Source organism: Chiloscyllium punctatum, chromosome 35, assembly GCF_047496795.1.
Source record: "Chiloscyllium punctatum isolate Juve2018m chromosome 35, sChiPun1.3, whole genome shotgun sequence".
Classification (NCBI taxonomy): domain Eukaryota; kingdom Metazoa; phylum Chordata; class Chondrichthyes; order Orectolobiformes; family Hemiscylliidae; genus Chiloscyllium; species Chiloscyllium punctatum.
In genome coordinates this window covers 12617338-12636391 of record NC_092773.1, presented here as the reverse complement: position 1 = coordinate 12636391, position 19054 = coordinate 12617338, and the positions used below count along the sequence as shown (strand labels likewise).

Here is a 19054-nt window from a genome sequence, read left to right as displayed (position 1 = left end):
GATCCTCTCTACTCCACTTTGCATGAAAGAACAATTGAAATAATTAAAATTTCAAACATAACCATCTTATTAAGAATTTGGATTTATCACACTACAGTTGCAGAAAATGCAACATGTGATCTGAAGTGGGATGATCTCGATGAGCAATGATACTGAAAAGATTTTTAAAGGAAATCTTAGGAAAGGTGATTATAGAGTTGGGAGAAGACAATGTATTGAGGCTTTGGAGCTGAAGGAAGATATTACATGCACATAGCGGGAAAGAAAGAATGCAGCTAGAGTACCTTTTCGAAGAAAGGATAATGGTATGTAAAGTAAGCCATTCTGGACACATCTTTCAAGTGTACAATACACTGCAAATTGTGTCCTTTCAACAACAATACATGGAATACACATTGCACAGAAAATACGGATTCTGATTCTCTCTGGTATATTGAATACAGTCAATGCTACAAAGAGTTTAAATATATTGTCACCAAACACAATGTACAGAGGTACAAAACATGAAATTAATCGCACATGCAAGTACTCAGCATTCAACTAATCACTCTGTATTGCATATGTATGATCCTCAATGTTCTCCAAACAAAATATACATTACACTGGACACACCATGTATTGAATGTACTAGAATTCAAACTTCTGAGTAAAGTCTGTATACTACATGGATTTCTGCATGCCAGATATATTTTGGAATACACTGAAGTTATACGACACTAAATGTGCCTTTGCACTGAATGCTTTGTCATGTCCTACAGGAATCAGTTTTCTTCTGCCTGTATTCTTCTGATACCCATAATAAACCTCAAGCTGCCTTGAATTGAACACTGTGAGGCCAAAGGGAACTCAATTTCCACAGAAGTTTCTGGCAAACAGGAACAGAGCATGGATCATGGTTAATTATTCTCCAGTCCACTTATGGAATGGTGAGAAACAGATGCAACCCTGAGGCAAAAAGAGAAAACTCAGTGCACTCGAAATGAAGATGTATCGGTGGCATTCCTGGTCAGAATGCTTCCATCCAATACAGAGCAGTTAGGAACATTGGCTATTCGGGAAGACTGCTGGTTTCAGGTCATTGTATCTCATTTCCTGATTGTGGAGACCATTGATCACTGTTCACCTTTCAAGTAGGGTCAAAAATGCAAATACCTTGCAAAGTCAGAGGAATTTAAAAAGATTTTATCTTATCCTTTTCACAACCATAGGATATACAAAACACAACACAGCCAAAAAAAGTGCTTGTTTTTCAAAAGTCGTCACTGTGGTCAAACAGCAAATGGAGGTAAGTTGTGCACAGCAAGTTCCAAGAAACAGCAATCTGGTAATGACCACATTATGCAACTTTACTGATATTACTGTTGGTGCAAAACATATGAACATTACTCAGGTAATATCAGAGAAATGTAGTACTGATTGTGACTTGCTTATAGCTGTTTCTCATTTATATTAGAAGACCTATGTCTGCCTGATCATACGAGGTCTTTTTGTTATAAACTGTGCTGGGCTTCTCTCCTACAACTGAATATATTCAAATTAACAGAAGCAACAGCAGCAGCAGTAGGCTGCTGGCACTCTTTGAAGAAAGTCTCCACGGCAACACCATATTTTTACATATTTGACGGCTTCTTTGGATTATGAAGAGACATAGCCTGTGAAAGGTCGCCATCATGAAACTGCTCATTAGATCTATTAAAAATCATTGGTTTGACTCATCTTCGGTTTGTACTTTTGATATTCCTCTGTGCTCCTCAGTCAGAATTGTTAATGAAAAATATTTCAGTCTGGAGTCAATATTAACTACTCTCAGGTCATATTCAGCTCAGACTAACGACAGTCAAGTCCTCTACACTATCCCAACACAACTCTGAAGGCAAGTACAGCACGGAACCGGCAAGAATAAAGCTGCCTCAACACTGTCCCATCAGATGTTGCCAGATGGTATTCAGCTGGTGCTGGAACTAAGTAAAAAAACCTTTTAGAGGGTCTTTGGGAAACATTTCGAGGGAAAGGAGAACATGAGTAAAACTGCTTCTACCCTGTCCCATCAAACCCTGCTACACCAAGTATAACAGGAAATAAATTCAAAGTAAAGCTCCCCCTATATTATCTTTCCAAACACTTCAAGGACAAGCAACTCACATATTGAGTAAATTGCTCTTTATTGGATTGTTTACTTTGAATTCAACCATGGGAACAGTGTCTAGTACATTCATAGATTGTGACGGCTCACCCATCAAACACCAGTGACAACACCATCCCACCCAAAATAACAGGAGAGACAAAAAAAAACAGCTTGAGCGCCACCAGATGTCATGACATACTGAGGTTCTACCTGCCCCGGTGGTGCCAAGGATGGTTCTGGCCTCAATGTCACAGAACACAGCAAATAGTTGGAGCTTTCTGCATCACCTATCCTGAATAGAAAATTTTGCAAAGAGATACACCATTGTCTACAAGTCCACCACAAAGTCGTTACCATGCAGCATACTTCAGACCTAGCAGGAAGAGGGAGAGGGCAAATTTTGCCACAACTTTGTACATAGCTTGGCTGGTGGTGAAAAGGGCACTGCCCGTCAGATCTTTCATGTACACGCTGTCTCCGTGTGCTGCCCTTAAAGTGGTTGTGGATGGGGAAGAGACTGTCACACATGTGCTTCTGAAATGTGCCTTTGCAAAGAAGGTCTGGAGAGAGATACCTCTCCGACCCAAACTTTGGTTCTCATCAAGGTCTGTCCCAGACTTTATGTACCACGGTCCATTCCCCAGACTGCATACCAAGACAAACACTGACTGAGTCTGGAAGACCATAAACTGGGGGAAAAGACCTTCTTTCATCTGCCTGAAACCTGTTGGTTTTTCCGTGTAAAGAGTTCACCTTGATCAATTGTTGCAGATGGTCATGTTGTAAGGTCCAGCACGACGTCCTGTGGGACACACTAAAATTTGGGGCAGCTGCTGCCAAGGTGCAGGAGGGCAAAATTGCCATCTGGGGTATTTCTGGCAAAATATAATGAGGGTTCATTTAGTTGTCAGCTTTTGGTGCCTCCAAAAGAACATAAATAATTTTCTGCCGAAATATAAAATGCCTTTGTTTTTTGCAACCGTACAGAAGCTCTGAGAAATGTTGGAACTCCAATCTTTTGTGTGTGTTTTTTTGGCAAAGACTGCACTGAACTGATTTCGAACAGTTGAATACTTATAGATGATTTATTGAATATGTATATTTTTGAAGTATGATTGGCGATTAGATTAGATTCCCTACAGTCTGGAAACAGGCCCTTCGGCCCAACAAGTCCACACCGACCCTTCAAAGAGTAACTCACCCAGACTCATTTCCCTCTGACTAATGGGCAATTTATAATGGCCAATTCACCCAACCTGCACATCTTTGGATTGTGGGAGGAAACCCATGCAGACACGGGGAGAATGTGCAAACTCCACATAAACAGTTGCCCAAGGCCGGAATCGAACCTGAGTCCCTGATGCTGAGGCAGCAGTGCTAACCACTGAGCCACCATGCTGCCCTTTTTTCAAAGGAAAGCTGCTCAAGGAGACATTGAGCGATAGCAGAGGATGGTTTTGATCCATTAACCTCTGGGTTATGGGCTCAGCACGCTCCCGCTGCGCCACATTGCTCCCTGCTTTCTGATCATTAATGAACTTCAGCTGGAAAACATGTTTGCTATTTACCTCTTGTACACTCTGATTGCACAGACTAGAAATCCTCTCCAATTAATCAGTTAACCACATTACTAAAGTTTGCAGGTCCATCCAGTTATGTCTTAACCTGCAAAGAGGTGTAGGTGATTTTCTTCATCTCAAAGTCTCTGGCTCACGGAGAAAAATTGAGCTGCATTTCTGGTGCTGGTTCTAGGGCAAGAATATCTGCTGGAAATGGCCTGTGAGTACACAATAGTGGGCTTCAAAATAGACCGATTCACTCAGTTGTCAGCCACGCATCAGTGATTTGCACCTTTGCTACAGAGTCAGAAGAATGTGGGTGCAAGTTTCACTTCATAGATTTTTTTTGTGTTCAATGCTAAGATCACTTTCTTGGCATTGATGCTGGGTTTTGAATGAGACTGTTAACAAAGTGCAGAAGTACCCTTCTGCACAGGCATAAAAACAATCCCACGACATAATTTAAACAAAGGAGACTATAAACTCTCCCTTTTGCTCTGACTGATATTTATTTCTGAACCAAGATTGCAGATTAACTGTTTTTTAAAATCTTTCACAGGATGAGTGAGTCGCTGGCTGGATCAGCATTTGTTACCCATCCCTAACTGAAGAGTCAACCACATTACTGTATTGTCTGCAATCACATGCAGGCCAGACCAGGGAAGGATAGCAGTTTCCTTCCCTAAAGGACATTTGTGAAACAGATGGGGTTTTTCCAACGATCGAAAACAATTTCATGGTCATCAGTAGACTCTTAATTCCACATATTTTTAAATGAATTCAAAATCTGCCGTGGCAGGATTTGAACCTACGTCCCCAGAAAACTATCTGGACCTTTGAGTTAACGTCCTAGTCCTTGTGGGAGCTCGCTGTATGCAAATTGATTCCATGTATCCTGTACTGCACAGTGACTATTCTTTGAAACTACTTATTTGTCTTTTCTCTGACATTCAGTGTGCAAATTCAAAGCCGGATCGTTAATTGACTGAGGTATTACCAAACAGCAAAGCCTGTGTAACTGTGTCTGAGCGCAGGTCAGCGACCTTATTGCAGGAAGGAAGAACACTTGAGAATAAAAATGCTCCTGAGTGAGATACAATCTGATTTTCACACAATATGCGTCAATGCAAAGTTTTACTTCCACTGGGGCTGAATGACTTTGTCAAACATTGCTTAACAAAGTATCTTCTATTGATTCTATGCTTGCTGTCTTCAACGTTTTCCTTTACTAAGGAAATAATCTGTAGGTTTGCCCAAGTGATTATGGTCTTGCAACTTTTTGATACTAAAGGGAAAGTCATTGCCCTGGGTTGGATTAACAAATGGCTTGCATTATTCTGCACCTGGCCTCCACTTGTTCTTCCCATGGTTAATCTTTGCTGAATGCGGAGTTGTACATCATCTAAGGATAGTAGAATAAATGATTTCATCAAACTTGGGTGGAGGGCATAGGAAACTCGCTGTTGATTGTTATTCCTTCGTGTTTCATGATGGCATTCAACAGCATGATTACAATGATCCCTTGAATGAGTCACGGAGTTTGAATGCTTCCTTGTGACACTGTATGACAATAAAAATGTGATAAGAAGGGGCAAAAAAAAAGTACATTCAATGCACTTGTTGTGTCAACAAAGATTTGAGGAAAGCAATTTACTCATCCTAATTTATCTACACAAAAGAACACTTATAAACTCCTGTTCCCATCATTCAATGGTTTCAACAAGAAGTCTGACATGTTTGCTCTCACTTAATCTGTCTGGAAGTTTGTTGCGCATACTGACTTGAATTAGCTTTATTGTCACACATACTCAAAAGTTTACAAGTCGCCTCTTACGGCACCACCTTGGGTACAGATTCTTCAATACAAATTTGAAGGAAAAGAAATGGAAAAATAAAGAAATAAGAAGTCCAGCAACACAGACCTTCAAAAGTACAAAATCATAGATGAATCACTCTTTCTGTAAATGGGAATTTCTTAATATCCATCAATATTTAGGTTTTTTTAATTTCACAACAGCCCAGTTGCTCACAAGAATGAAGAAATATTCTGGACTTGACCTACTTAGCAATCTTGTCTGACTCTATAAGATAATCTCTCAAATGTCTCCATTTCCAGCTGAAAAGTTTGAAGTGTCTCAGTCTTTGCTCATAAATTCATGTGCCGTCTGTCACAGTGACATTCTTGAATTCTTCCATCCTTGAATATCTGCAACTACTGGTGTTCATACAGCTTCCTTCATATAATTAAAGCTCCCAAGATGCTTTATTGGAGCATTATGAAATAAAGTTTGGCATTAAGCCACAAAAGGAAACATGAGGTCAAGCAACAAACAGCTTATTCTGAAGTTAGGTTTTAGACATTCTTGCCAAATGTGGAAGAGTTTGAGATGTAGAGAGATTTAGGCAGGAACTCCAGACTTTCCCTGAATCACAGAATCCCCACAGTGTGGAAACAGGCCCTTCGGCCCAACAAGTCCATACCAATTCTCTGAAGAGGAAACCAGCCAGACTCATTCCCACTACCTTATATTTACCCTGACAAATGCACCTAACCAACACATCCCTGGACACGATGGGCAGTTTAACATTGCCAATCGACCCAAGGTATGCATCTTTGGGAGGAAACCGGAGTACCCAGAGGGCACCCACACAGACATGAGGAGAATGTGCAAATTCCACACAGACAGACACCCAAGGCTGGAATCAAACCCTGTCCCTGGTACTGTGAGGCAGCAGTGCTAGCCACTGAGCCACCATGCCACCTTAGTAGCAAAGGCTGTACACCATCCTCGACAGCAGTTGATCTCATGCCTCCTTAATCATCCGATTTAATGACTAAAATAAAATAAAGTGCTGGAGAAAATCAGCAGGTCTGTAGAGAGACAAAGAGAGTTAACATTTCAAGCCCATTATAACTCTCCTACAGAAGAAGACTGTTTCTCTCTCTCTCGACAGGTACTACCACACCAACTGAATTTCTCCAGCACTTAGTTTATTTTATTTCAGACTTCCAGCATCCATAGTATTTTGATTTTATTTTAGAGTTTATTGGCTGACCTTTTTCGCAAAACAGCTGATTATATCGTAACTCGAGAGACACTGTCTCAGCTATGATCAGAAAACTTAAAATAATATATGACACTGAACTTGGGAGCCTCCAGGATCAGTGCAGTATAAGGCTCATTCATTTTATTTTGAAACACGGTGGAAAGATTTTCATCTAATTGCAGAGGAGGCAACCCTGCTTTTCTAATGCACTCATGCCTCAACTGGGCAGTGCATTCAGTTTGGATTACCAGACTTTGAGAAGGAAGTGAGGCCTCTCCAGACAATGGAATCAATATCAACCACAATGGCTGATGGATTTCAGCGACATGGTTAGGTGGGAGAAACTGGGGTTCTTGGAGCAAATGAAATTGAGGGGAGATTTGATAAAAGTGCACACAATTCTGAGTTTTTAAACTAAGGTTAACAGATACATGCTGTGTCCAATAGTTGATGGTGAGGGACTCAGGTTTTAAAGGTTTCTTCAAGAGGTGTACAGAGGAAGCACGGAAGAAGCTTTTGATGCGGTGAATGAAATGACCTAGTACTTGCCACCAACAGGGCTGGTGAAAGTGGACATGATCAATTATTTCAAAAGGAAATTGGATAAGCGCTTCGGACAAATAAACCTACAGATTGAGGGACAAAGTTTCGCCAACTGATTGACTGAAACACAAATATCAACTCCTGGAGAAACTCAGCAGGTCTGACAGCATCGTTGGAGAGAGAAACACTGTTACCATTTCAAGTCCAGTGACCCTTCATCAGAACGCTGACTGAATCGCTCTCTGCTGAACCTGTTGAGACACAATGGACTAAATAATCTTCCTCTGTGCCAAAATGATAATGTCATATTATTACAGAGGGCTACAGTAGTACAAGAATGGTGCTCACGCAACCAGATGTATCTCCAATAATCAGGTGCCTGAAAAGAAGAACAAAGTGTTCACTATTCTAGGTTCAGTGACAGTGCATTGTCAGGAGGACATTGAGGCTTGTGCACAACTTAAAAATTCACTGCCTGTCTCCTTCATATGGTTTGGAATGTCAACGGAACAGAGTGACATTGAAAAATCACAATTGTAAAGCAAAAGACACTTAACATGTTCGCCTGCCGCCCTTTCAGCTCTGTGACCTTAAAGTCCAGATAAGAGGAAAGCTTTTTGTGTTCAGCTGAAGTACACCCCTGCTGAGATTTTCTGACTTTTGTGCTGTGGGCTGCTCCATTCATGTACCATGACAACCCCCACTCACATCACAAAGGCTTCACATAGTGTTACGGCCTGCTCATTATGAAAAAGAAAATAAGCAAACAGCACGTAGTCTTAAAGTAACAGAATTTCCCAAGTTCGGTGCCAGCTGGTCGAAAAGCAAGATTTTTTTTGCTTGAGATGAGTCATTGGATAAGGCCAACATTTGCTGCCCATCCCTCATGACCCTTAAAAGGTTGTTGTGGTATGCTCTCTTCACCAACAGGAAGCAGTTTGAGACAACTCAGTGGCCTGTTTTACTTGTGGGAGACGTCTTCAAAAATGTTTTTTTTTACATCTGGGCCAAGTTTTGCTGAGTGTCACGGGTGTACCCATCTGAGGTGCTATCTGTGTTCATCACCTTCAAAGACTATAATTTGATCTGAGTTCTGTGTGCCAGGTTAACAAACAGTGGTACAGCTGGTGGTGCTGACAGCCAAATAAAAGGCACTGATTTTTCCTGAACTTACTCTGGCAATGCTCAACGATCAGAGCAGCAACAATGCCTTTAACATAATCAAGTATCTCAAGGTGTTCCATTGGTCCATTCATTTATAATCAAATTATGCATTACATTTGATACATATGCTGGATTGTTACAGAAGATGATAATGAGATATGGTACCAAACACTTGGCCAAAGAAACTGAAGCATAAAGGAGTGTCTATACTGAGAGTGTGTTCGCCTGATAGAAAAGCTTAAGGAGAGAATGCCAGAGGTCCTGAAGATATTACAGACAAGAACTGAACAATGATACTTGGAGATACATGTACGTACAGAGTTTGATGAATGCCAAAATCCACAATAGCAAGAGGACTGATGACAGAGCTGGGGCAGGATGGGAACTAAACCAAGGCAAAACAGGGTTAAAAAAAAGCAAATTACTGCAGATGCTGGAATCTGAAATCAAAAGAGAAAATGCTGGAAAATCTCAGCAAGTCTGGCAGCATCTGCAAGGAGAGAAAAGAGCTGATGTTTCGAGTCTAACTGACCCTTTGTCAAAGGATCAGTTAGACTCGAAACGTCAGCTCTTTTCTCTCCTTACAGATGCTGCCAGACCTGCTGAGATTTTCCAGCATTTTCTCTTTTGGTTAAAAAAAGGCATCTGAGAAGCAAGTGACAATGTTGATTGATGACCAGTCCAGTGGAGTGCCACAAGGATTGATGTTGGGTCCATTAATTTTCATCATTTACATAAATGATTTAGATGTGAGCATAAGAGATATATTTAATAAGTTTGCAGATGACACCAAAATTGGAGATGCAGTGGACAGCGAAGAAGGTTATCTCAGATTACAACAGGTCCTTAATAAGATGGGCCAACGGGCTGAGAAGTGGCAGATGGAGTTTAATTCAGATAAATGCGAGGTGCTGCATTTTGGGAAAGCAAATCTTAGCAGGACTTATACACTTAATGGTAAGGTCCTAGGGGGTGTTGCTGAACAGAGACTTTGCAGTACAAGTTCATCGCTCTTTGAAAGTGGAGTCGCAGGTAGATAGGATAGTGAAGAAGGCTTTGGTATGCTTTCTTTTATTGGTCAGAGTATTGAGTACAGGAGTTGGGAGGTCATGTTGCAGCTGTACAGGACATTGGTTAGGCCACTGGAATATTGCAGGCAATTCTGGTCTCCTTCCTAGCGGAAATATGTTGTGAAACTTGAAAGGGTTCAGAAAAGATTTTCAAGGATGTTGCCAGGGTTGAAGTGTCTGAGCTACAGGGAGAGGCTGATCAGGCTGGGGCTGTTTTCCCTGGAGCATCGGAGGCTGAAGGGTGACCTTCTAGAGGTTTAGAAAATTATGAGGGGCATGGATAGGATAAATAGACAAAGTCTTTTCCCTTGGGTTGGGGAGTCCAGAACTAGAGGGCATAGGTTTAGAGTGAGAAGGGAAAGATATGCAGTGGAACAGTGGTTAGCACTGCTGCCTCACAGCGCCAGAGACCCAGGTTCAAGTCCCACCTCAGGCGACTCTCTGTGCGGAGTTTGCACATTCTCCCCATGTCTGCGTGGATTTCCTCCGGGTGCTCCAGTTTCTTCCCACAATCCAAAAAAATGTGCAGGTTAGGTGAATTGGCCATGCTAAATTGCCCGTAGTGTTAAGTGAAGGGGTAAATGTAGGGGAATGGGTCTGGGTGGGTTGCGCTTCGGCGGGTCAATGTGTGGACTTGTTGGGCCGAAGGGCCTGTTTCCACACTGTAAGTAATCTAATCTAATATAAAAGGGACCTAAGGGACAACTTTTTCACACAGAGGGTGGTACATGTATGGAATGAGCTGCCAGAGGAAGTGGTGTAGGCTGGTACAATTGAAACATTTAAAAGGCAACTGGATGAATGTGTGAATAGAAAGGGTTTGGAGGAACATGGGCCAGGTGCTGGCAGGTGGGACTAGATTGGGTTGTGCAATCTGGTCAGCGTGAACAGGTTGGACCAACGAATCTGTTTCCGTGCTGTACATCTCTATGACTATAACCAGCAAATGGTGCTTGATCCAAATTAAGAAATGGGTGGTAGAGTTTTGGATCACTTCAAATTTATGGAGAGTGGAACATGGTGAACCAGCCAGGAGACTTTTGAATTAGCTGAACCTGGACATAACTTAGTGCCAGATTAACTGCGACAAGCTAATATAGCCAAAGCATCCGCTTGAACAGTACTAAGCTGCTGTTTGTGTGAATCTGAAAATGCCAAGCAACCTGCACATGGTAACTGTGGTTCAAGAAAGAAGACATCTTCATCTCCACTCAGTCTTAGACTGGGTGGTTGCCATTGTAAGTATGCATTAGCACAATACCATTTGATGCAGGTAATTGACAACAATCATACAGTATCCCTGTTTCAGCAAAAATCAAGCAAAAATAAATTCTGATGTATGTGCTTGATCAGACTCCAAATAAACGAAGCAAGACAAAATTTGTTTCTAAAAATGACACTTTAAAAAAAATTGCACTTCTTAAAAAAAGAAAATCCACTCCCTGAGGAAATGGAGAGCTCTCTGCATGGAAGCATGGAATGTTGTCCTTGCTGTTTATTGGGCCAGTTGGCCAGCTGCATTGAAAAGACTGCTTTAGTAATTTTCAAGTTCTCATCTAGTCTGATAACAGCCATTTAATGATTCACAAAGTCTCTGCTCTGTGTAAATGCATGTAAATAGTCCACTGCTATATGATTTAACATCTAAATCCAGAAATCAACATGCAATCAATCACCAATTTAACACTGATGAGACATGGCCATGCCAGCTTTCTTGAACCATATCTATCCTTGCAGGCTACTTCAAACTGGACTGCTCACGCATCATCTCAGATTAAGAGTTTGCACATTTCTTCTGTCAGAGGGAAATAATGAATCTGAAGAATTGTTTCCTGCAGTGAGTGGTAGAGGCAAGATCAGTAAGTTTATTCAATGTGGACAAAGACAGATTCTTCTTCAGTCAGAGGACTGAGGGTTATGGGGAAAAGATCATTACACCTAATGGAAAGGTCCTGGCAGTTGTTGCTGAACCTAGAGACCTTGGAATGTACATTCTTGGCTCCTTGAAAGTGGAGTCACAGGTAGATAGGATAGTGAAGGGTTATGGGGCTGATGATGATCACATCAGCCACAATCTCATTGAAAGGCAGAGCAGACTCGAGAGGCTGAATGGCCTGTTTCTGCTCCTATGTCCTACAGTTTTGTGATTCCAAGCCAATTATTTTTCTCTCAAGCATTCACAGCTTGTGGGCATCACTAATAAGCTGAGCATTTATTGCCCAGCCCAAACTGCCCTTGAGAAGTTGGGAGTGACCCACTTGCTGAAAATTGTGTCTTGCTCGGCCATTTCACAGGGCAATTGACAGTCAACTACATCACTGGGGATCTGAAGTCACATGCAAGCCAGAGTGGGAGAGGATGGAACATTTCGTCTTGGATGACAAAAATGAGCAAAGCATATTTTTACAACAACCAAGACGTTCCCAATCCCTATTTCTGATCCTAGCTTTTTTATTGCAGTATTATTTAATCAACTGATGTCGCATTCCTCAGCTGCTATGATCACAGGCGAACTCAAGACGTGACAGTTGAACCTACAGTCAACAGAGAACTTCAAACCAGCGTCTACATGGACCAAATACTTAACTTCAGAAGCAATCATCCCGATACCCACAATCAGAGTTGCATTGTGACATTATTTCAATGAGCTATTATCACACTGCAGCACCCAAGAACGACAAAAAGCAGAAGAAAAATATCTACTTCAAGAAAAACAGGTACCAAATAAACACAATCCGCCGATTCCTCAGAAACAAACCTAAACAAGCATACACAACGCATCCAAAAACTATAGGCATATTACCTTACATCAAAGACATATCAGAAATGACTTCCAGACTACTCAGACCCCTTGGCATCATGGTAGCCCACAAACCTACCAACACACTTAAACAGTGACTCATGAACCTAAAGGATCCATTTGACATCACCAACAAAACTAACATCACTTACAAGATGCCATGCAAGAACTGTAAAATAACACTACATCAGACAAACTAGCAGGAAACTTGCCACCAGGTTACATGAACACCAACTGGCCACCAAAAGACACGACCCACTATCACTAGTTTTTATACATACTTTTTATACAAAGAAGGACACCACTTTGACTGGGACAACACACACATCCGAGATGAAACAAAGACATGCATGAGAACTATTAGAGGCACAGCATTCTAACCAGAACTCCATCAATAAATACATTGATTGATGTATTATTGTATCACTTAGATACAATATTGTATCACTTACAGACCCACTATCACTTAGACCCTATCTACCTTCCCTTAAAAAAAGAGAACCACAAATGACATCACCCACCTTAGGAAACCAAGACCTATAAATAGAGAGGAAGGACATATCACCAGCGCTTCACCAGGGACTCACTGCTGTTGTTACCTAGTATGGTGACAAAATGTCTGAAACAAATCTTCACGCTCAGCGAGCTAACTGACATACTTTCACAGGCCATTCGTCGAGGTCTCTGGATTAGTAGTCCAGCAATATTCCCACTGTGCCTCATTCCTGTCTTTATTCCCACAGAGGACTGAAACCCATGCTTTCGCCACATCTCCTCTCCTGTTTATCACAGACAGTTCAGGGGTAGCTCCTGTCAGTTCAACTGCATCAGTACACCTAATGGAAAGGTCCTGGACCGAGAGAGCTTGGAATGTATATTCTTGGCTCCTTGAAAGTGGAGTCACAGGTAGATAGGATAGTGAAGGAGGCATTTGTCATGCTTGCCCTTAGTGGTCAACATTATCGAGTATAGGAGCTGGGAGGTCACGTCACGGCTGGACATGACATAGGTTAGGCCGCTTTTGCAATACTCTGTTCAATTCTGGATTCCCCGCTATGGGAAGGATGTTGTGAAACTTGAAAGGGTGCAGAGAAGATTTACAAGAATGTTGCAAGGGTTGGAGGACTTGAACTATAGGGAGAGGCTGAACAGGCTGAGGCTGTTTTCCGAGGAGCATCGCAGGCTGAGGGGTGGCCTGATTGAAGTTTATAAAATTGTGAGGGGCATGAATAGGGTAAATAAACAAGATCCTTTCCCTGGGGTGGGGGAGTCCAAAACTAGGTGGAATAGATTTAAGGTGAGGGGGAAAAATTTTAAAGGGATCTAAGAAGTAACCTTTCCATGCTGAGAGTGGCGAGTGTATGGAATGAGCTGCCAGATGAAGTGGTGGACGCTGGTACAATTACCTCATTTAAAAGACATCTGGATGGGAATATGAATTGGAAGGGTTTAATGGGATATGGGCGAAATGCTGGCAAATGGGACTAGATTCATTTCTGATGTCTGATCAGCATGGATGAGTTGGACCAAAGGGTCTATGTTGTCCTGTATATCACTTTGACTCTATTTGAAAGTCAGAAGTCAGACAACGTCAGGTTATAGTCCAACAGGTTTACGTGAAATCACGAGCTTTCGAAGGGTTGCGTCTTTGTCAGATGAAGCCGTAGCCCGTTCACCTTCTTCACCGAACAAAGGGATAATGCTCTGAAAGCTTGTGATTTCACATAAACCTGTTAGGCAAGAAATCTGGTGTCATCTGACTTCTGACCTTGTCCACCTCAATCAAAGTTTAGCACCTCAACATCATTTGAAAGTACACAGCTCCCCTTTTCCCAATACACATCAGGGTACATGCACGTTTTAACAGAAGACACTAGACAGTGATCAGGATTGGGAGGCTCAGGTTGACTTGCCCAGAAACAACAAGGGGTGTCTAACACGTGTGCACTGGCTTCACTGACACCTTCACAATATTGCAATAAATTTTACGTTTATTTACTGAATTCTTTCTGACAACTGCTCTTTTTGAGGTCATGGAAATAGTGAATTAACCCTTACAAAATAATACGGTAAAATACACTCCCCCATTTGAGACACTAATTTGCAAAATCACATGTGACCCTAAGATTATTCTTTCCTTGCTTGGTTTAGTGTGAAAGGTCATCTGCATCCTTTTCTGAAGGATGATGGCAGACTGAATCACCGCTCCCTCATTATGAGCTGCGAACATTCCCTGGTAAGGTGGCAGCTGAATACAATTACCTTCCAGACTCTGTTCCAGTTTAACAATTGCTGCCATTTAACGTAGCTCCTGGCTGCTAAATTCTTCATCTGCAAACTGAGACAGAAAGACAGGACATTCAGGAGATTCAGGACAGGACATTCTAACAAACACTCAAATATTTTTTAAGGCAAAGTAAACTTCCAAGTCTTCTCCAGTTTGCATTAAAGGGAGATGCCAGTGCAACTTCACTCCAAATGTCACCAAGCAAAAATCAGATTTTTCACTCCCAATTAAAAACAGGCACATGGTGTGTACATCAGACCAGACCAGACTTGCTGACAAGTCTGCTGAAATGGCACCATCAATTGCCGTGGGGTAGAAATCTGAGTACCAAAAAGGTGAAAAGGAGATGAAGGTGCTGGAAAGCTGCCTGATACTGGAAACTCATTTAACCTTCAGATGCTCAAGACTGTCATGCCCTGGACAGTGCTCCTTGTCAGCTCGCATAATAAGCTGCAGCGGGGTCACACAAGATTTACCAGGCTGTTGCTGGAAATGGTGGGTTTCAGTTATAAGGAAAGGCTGGACAGGCTGGGACTTCTTTCACTGGAGTTTAGGAGATTGAGGGGTGATCTTATGGAAGTTTATAAAATAATGAGGGCGAAAGAGAAGGTGAATGGCAGGTTTTCTTTCCCCCTAGGGTGAGCAATTTCAAGGCTAGGAGGCATATTTTGAAAGTGAAAGGAGAAATATTTGTAAAGAATACAAGGGGCAACATTTTTACACAGAGTGATTCATGTGTGGAATGAACTGCCAGAATTGGAAGTGGATGCGGGTAAAGTTACAATGTTTAAAAGACATTTAGATAAGTACATGAATAAGAACTGTTCAGAAGGATATGGGCCAAATGCAGGTAGATGGGACTAGTTTAGTTTGGCTGGTTGGACCGAAGTGTCTGGTCGTGTGCTGTATGACTCTATGGCTGCAAGTCAAAATAAAGATGAAGTCATGTATTCCAAGAAGCGCATAGTTCTCCTTGTTAATGCCAACAACTGTGGTGCTCTGGAGGGTGTTATTTGGGAAAGGTAAGATTGCCAAGCACAATGACTGTTTGTGGGAGAGAGGAGAGAAACCAACATGTGTTTGTTTATGTGTTTTTGGGATGTAAGTTCAGGCATTTTTAAGAAAACACTTTTTTTGTCAAATTCTAATGGACATTGGTACAGAGCATTGAACAATTATATAGCTCCTGCCTTCCAAGAATTTCCAATCCTATTGCTACGTGTGGCAGCTTGCTGTGTGTGAAGGCTATTATACTTCCTGTTTAGCAACACAGTTTCGTTCAGGAGTACTTTGTTTGTTGTAAACATCTCTACATTATTAAAGATTTTACATAAGTGCAAAAGTCCAAGAATTTCCAATCCTTGCTTCTCTGGAGTCATTTTGAATCATCAGTTACACTGCAATTTCAACCTATTTGGCCCCTGAAAGAGCTGCTCCAGGGAGACGGCTGTATCCCGTTTAATTCATAGCAAAAGGCTGACTTTCAGCAGAGGTTCTGTCAGGGAAAAATAAACATTTTGTGGTTGTTCAAGGGCATTACATACCTGCCAGCAAGAAGGTTGTTTCTGTTCCAACAATTTCACTGACCAGTTTTGGGAGGTTGCGTCATAGATGGTTCAAATGGTTAAGGAACAGAGATACATTTAGACCAACATGGAAGCATTCCATTTCATGCTGTCCCTGACTCTGCCTGCCTCTTGTAATTTTCTCCTCAATCTGCAATTTGTCTGGATGGGACAGAGTCCTGAAAGTTGCAAGGTGGTGAATATCAACACCATTTACATCTCGGAAAATACTGGATAGCTGTTCTCAAATACTGTATACAGCTATCAGAGCCATTTATACTTCCCTTAAAACTTGCCAATCAGCAGTTAAATACAGAGTTAACCTCCCTCTGACTTTTTCCATAACATCAGCACTTACCAAGATGAAAGATGACAATGCTCCATCCGGACTGCCAACGTACCTGCTGAGGACAAGTCCTCCTAACTGAGAACATTTAACACTTCTAGTTCCCTTCATAAACATCAGATTGGCTTTTAATATTTAATACTTAATATTGAACAATGCAGACGGTTCGGTGGAGACCATCAACTGTACTGAGACTTTCTGAACTAGTTTCCTGTCAGACATAATCTCTCAATCAGTGATGGCTGAGTTGGTCACACCTAATGTGAAGGTTGTAGGTTTCACTCTCGTTCCAAACAGTATTCTGACTGAAGCTCTCAGTGAAATGCAGATCAAGTTGCACCAACAGATACGTCATCTTTTGAATAAGACCTCAAAACAAAACCCTATCAAGTCTTCTCAAATAGACATGAAACATACATGAAAGTAGTTAAGGAACAGCAGGAGAGTTCTCTGCCCCATGAGTTCACTAATAATAATCCCTCTACCAGCATTACTCAAAGAGATTGTTTGGGTATTATATTGCTACGTGTGGCAGCTTGCTGTGTGTGAAGGCTATTATCCTTCCTGTTTAGCAACACATAGTTTAGTTCAGGAGTACTTTGTTGTAAACATCTCTACATTATTAAAGATTTTACATAAGTGCAAATTTCTCTTTCTATAATACAGCAGCAGTTACAGGTGACGTAAACGCTCTCCCATTCTGTACAGTCATTTGAATCCAGAATGCAAAGTTGAAAGGTTCAGATCAAACCCATTTACATATCTTTGAATTTGCAGGTGGAAATGACACAAGGACTAGCAGTCCAAGTTTTTTTAACTGGATTCACAGTTGTGTGGCAGAGCCCTGTGCTTTTTCTCCTCACTGTATTCACAGTTCCTTTACACCAGGATTGAGAGTCAAATTGAACTTAATGGATTCTAATGAGGATTATTTTCGTTTTTATCAAGAATGAAGTGACCAGTCTCAGACAGATGTTACAGTGGCTGCTAAAACTGATTAGCCAGATGCTGCACAGGCAGAACTGTTCTGGTGATTGCAAACTCTCAATGTCCATGTGTGCTAAATGCTTTCTGTGAGGCCAGGCTTTTTCATGTGCAAGTCAACATAGGTCTCATGTGAATAAAGTTGAAGGCCTGATGGGTGCAGGGAGATAACAGCCCTGCAATCAGGCACAGGCTTTGCACTCTTAAATCACATCATGCTCACAGCCTACTGACCATAATCACAAAGCTTGTCATTTCAAGATGGCCTCATGACAGTACAAGGAAAATATAACTGACTGTTGAATTTCAAAGCCTGTTTCTGATAAATGTACTGCCCAGCCATACTGACCAGCAAGAACTGGTGCTCCAATCTGAGCCCAAGTGAAACTGGCTGATTTTAGTTGGGGTGGCTGAACAAATGCTTCACTCAGCCAGTCTCCCTGTGAGCTAGTTAAAAAAAGACTGCATGTATATTGTTTATAACCAGCCGCGAGGCAAGGTCCCAAGTTTGTTCATGTTCCAGATGTCATTCACCAATGTAAAATCCCAGGTCAGGAGGATTGAACAACCCCATGCTTTAGTCACACAAACCCTTGGATGGTCACAACATGGTTCATTTCAGGATGGGTCCCTTCACTTGTGATTACCAATCTCGGAAAGTAAATTAAAGGAGAAGCCAATTTAACCCGGCTTTCTTCAGTTAACAAAAGCATAAGAAATAAGAATACAACACACAAGCACACATATCAGGACTAAGAGATAAGATTAGATTACATTACAGTGTGGAAACAACAAGTCCACACCGACCCGCCGAAGCGCAACCCACCCATACCCCTACATGTACCCCTTTTCACCTAACACAACGGGCAATCTAGCATGGCCAATTCACCTGGCCTGCACATCTTTGGACTGTGGGAGGAAACCGGAGCACCCAGAGGAAACCCATGCAGACACGGGAAGAACGTGCAAACTCCACACAGTCAGTCACCTGAGGCGGGAATTGAACCCGGGTCTCAGGCGCTGTGAGGCAGCAGTGCTAACCACTGTACCACCGTGCTGCCCACAGATAACTCGAAGAAAGGATACAAGCTATCCTAAAAAGGGTCCCTCTTGGAGTTGTTTGTGAAGGTGGCGACCATTACGTGGAACAGTATCTGACCTGACATTGGTATTGAGCAGTTAATTCTGAAATTCTTGCTTTTCCGAGTTCATTGAAATTCTTTTGTATTGCTTCATTTTGACAGTAGGTGGTGGACAGCATGAGGTTGTCTTTTCCCTGCAGTGCAGGGGAGTTAAATGACTATTGTACAGCTGTGACGAGCAATACTCAACAGCTATGAGGTCAGGCCACCAACACAAAGACCAGCGGTCAGTTTTTAATGCTCTTTTTGTGTATCCTTGGAAGCATAAAACTCAACAGGTCTGCGCGAGATGGCTTCCTGCTGAGAGGGACAATGGGTAGTCAACGTCTCATTAACTCTTCCAATTTTGCCTGCATAAGATCCTGCAGATCTGCTGGGAAGAAAAACATGCCAACCTCAACCAAGCCAACATCCTCTGCAT

The 19054-nt window shown here is 41.9% G+C and overlaps 1 protein-coding gene across 1 annotated transcript in view; it reads right to left on the bottom strand.

Annotated features, from left to right (window-relative positions):
- sema4c (sema domain, immunoglobulin domain (Ig), transmembrane domain (TM) and short cytoplasmic domain, (semaphorin) 4C) overlaps positions 1-14594 on the bottom strand; it is a 102537-nt gene extending 87943 nt beyond the window's left edge. The window contains exon 1 of the mRNA XM_072553986.1: positions 14572-14594. The gene's annotated coding sequence lies outside the window, so the exon portion shown is untranslated. The remainder of the gene's footprint in view (positions 1-14571) is intronic.
- Between the last annotated feature and the right edge of the window lie 4460 nt (positions 14595-19054).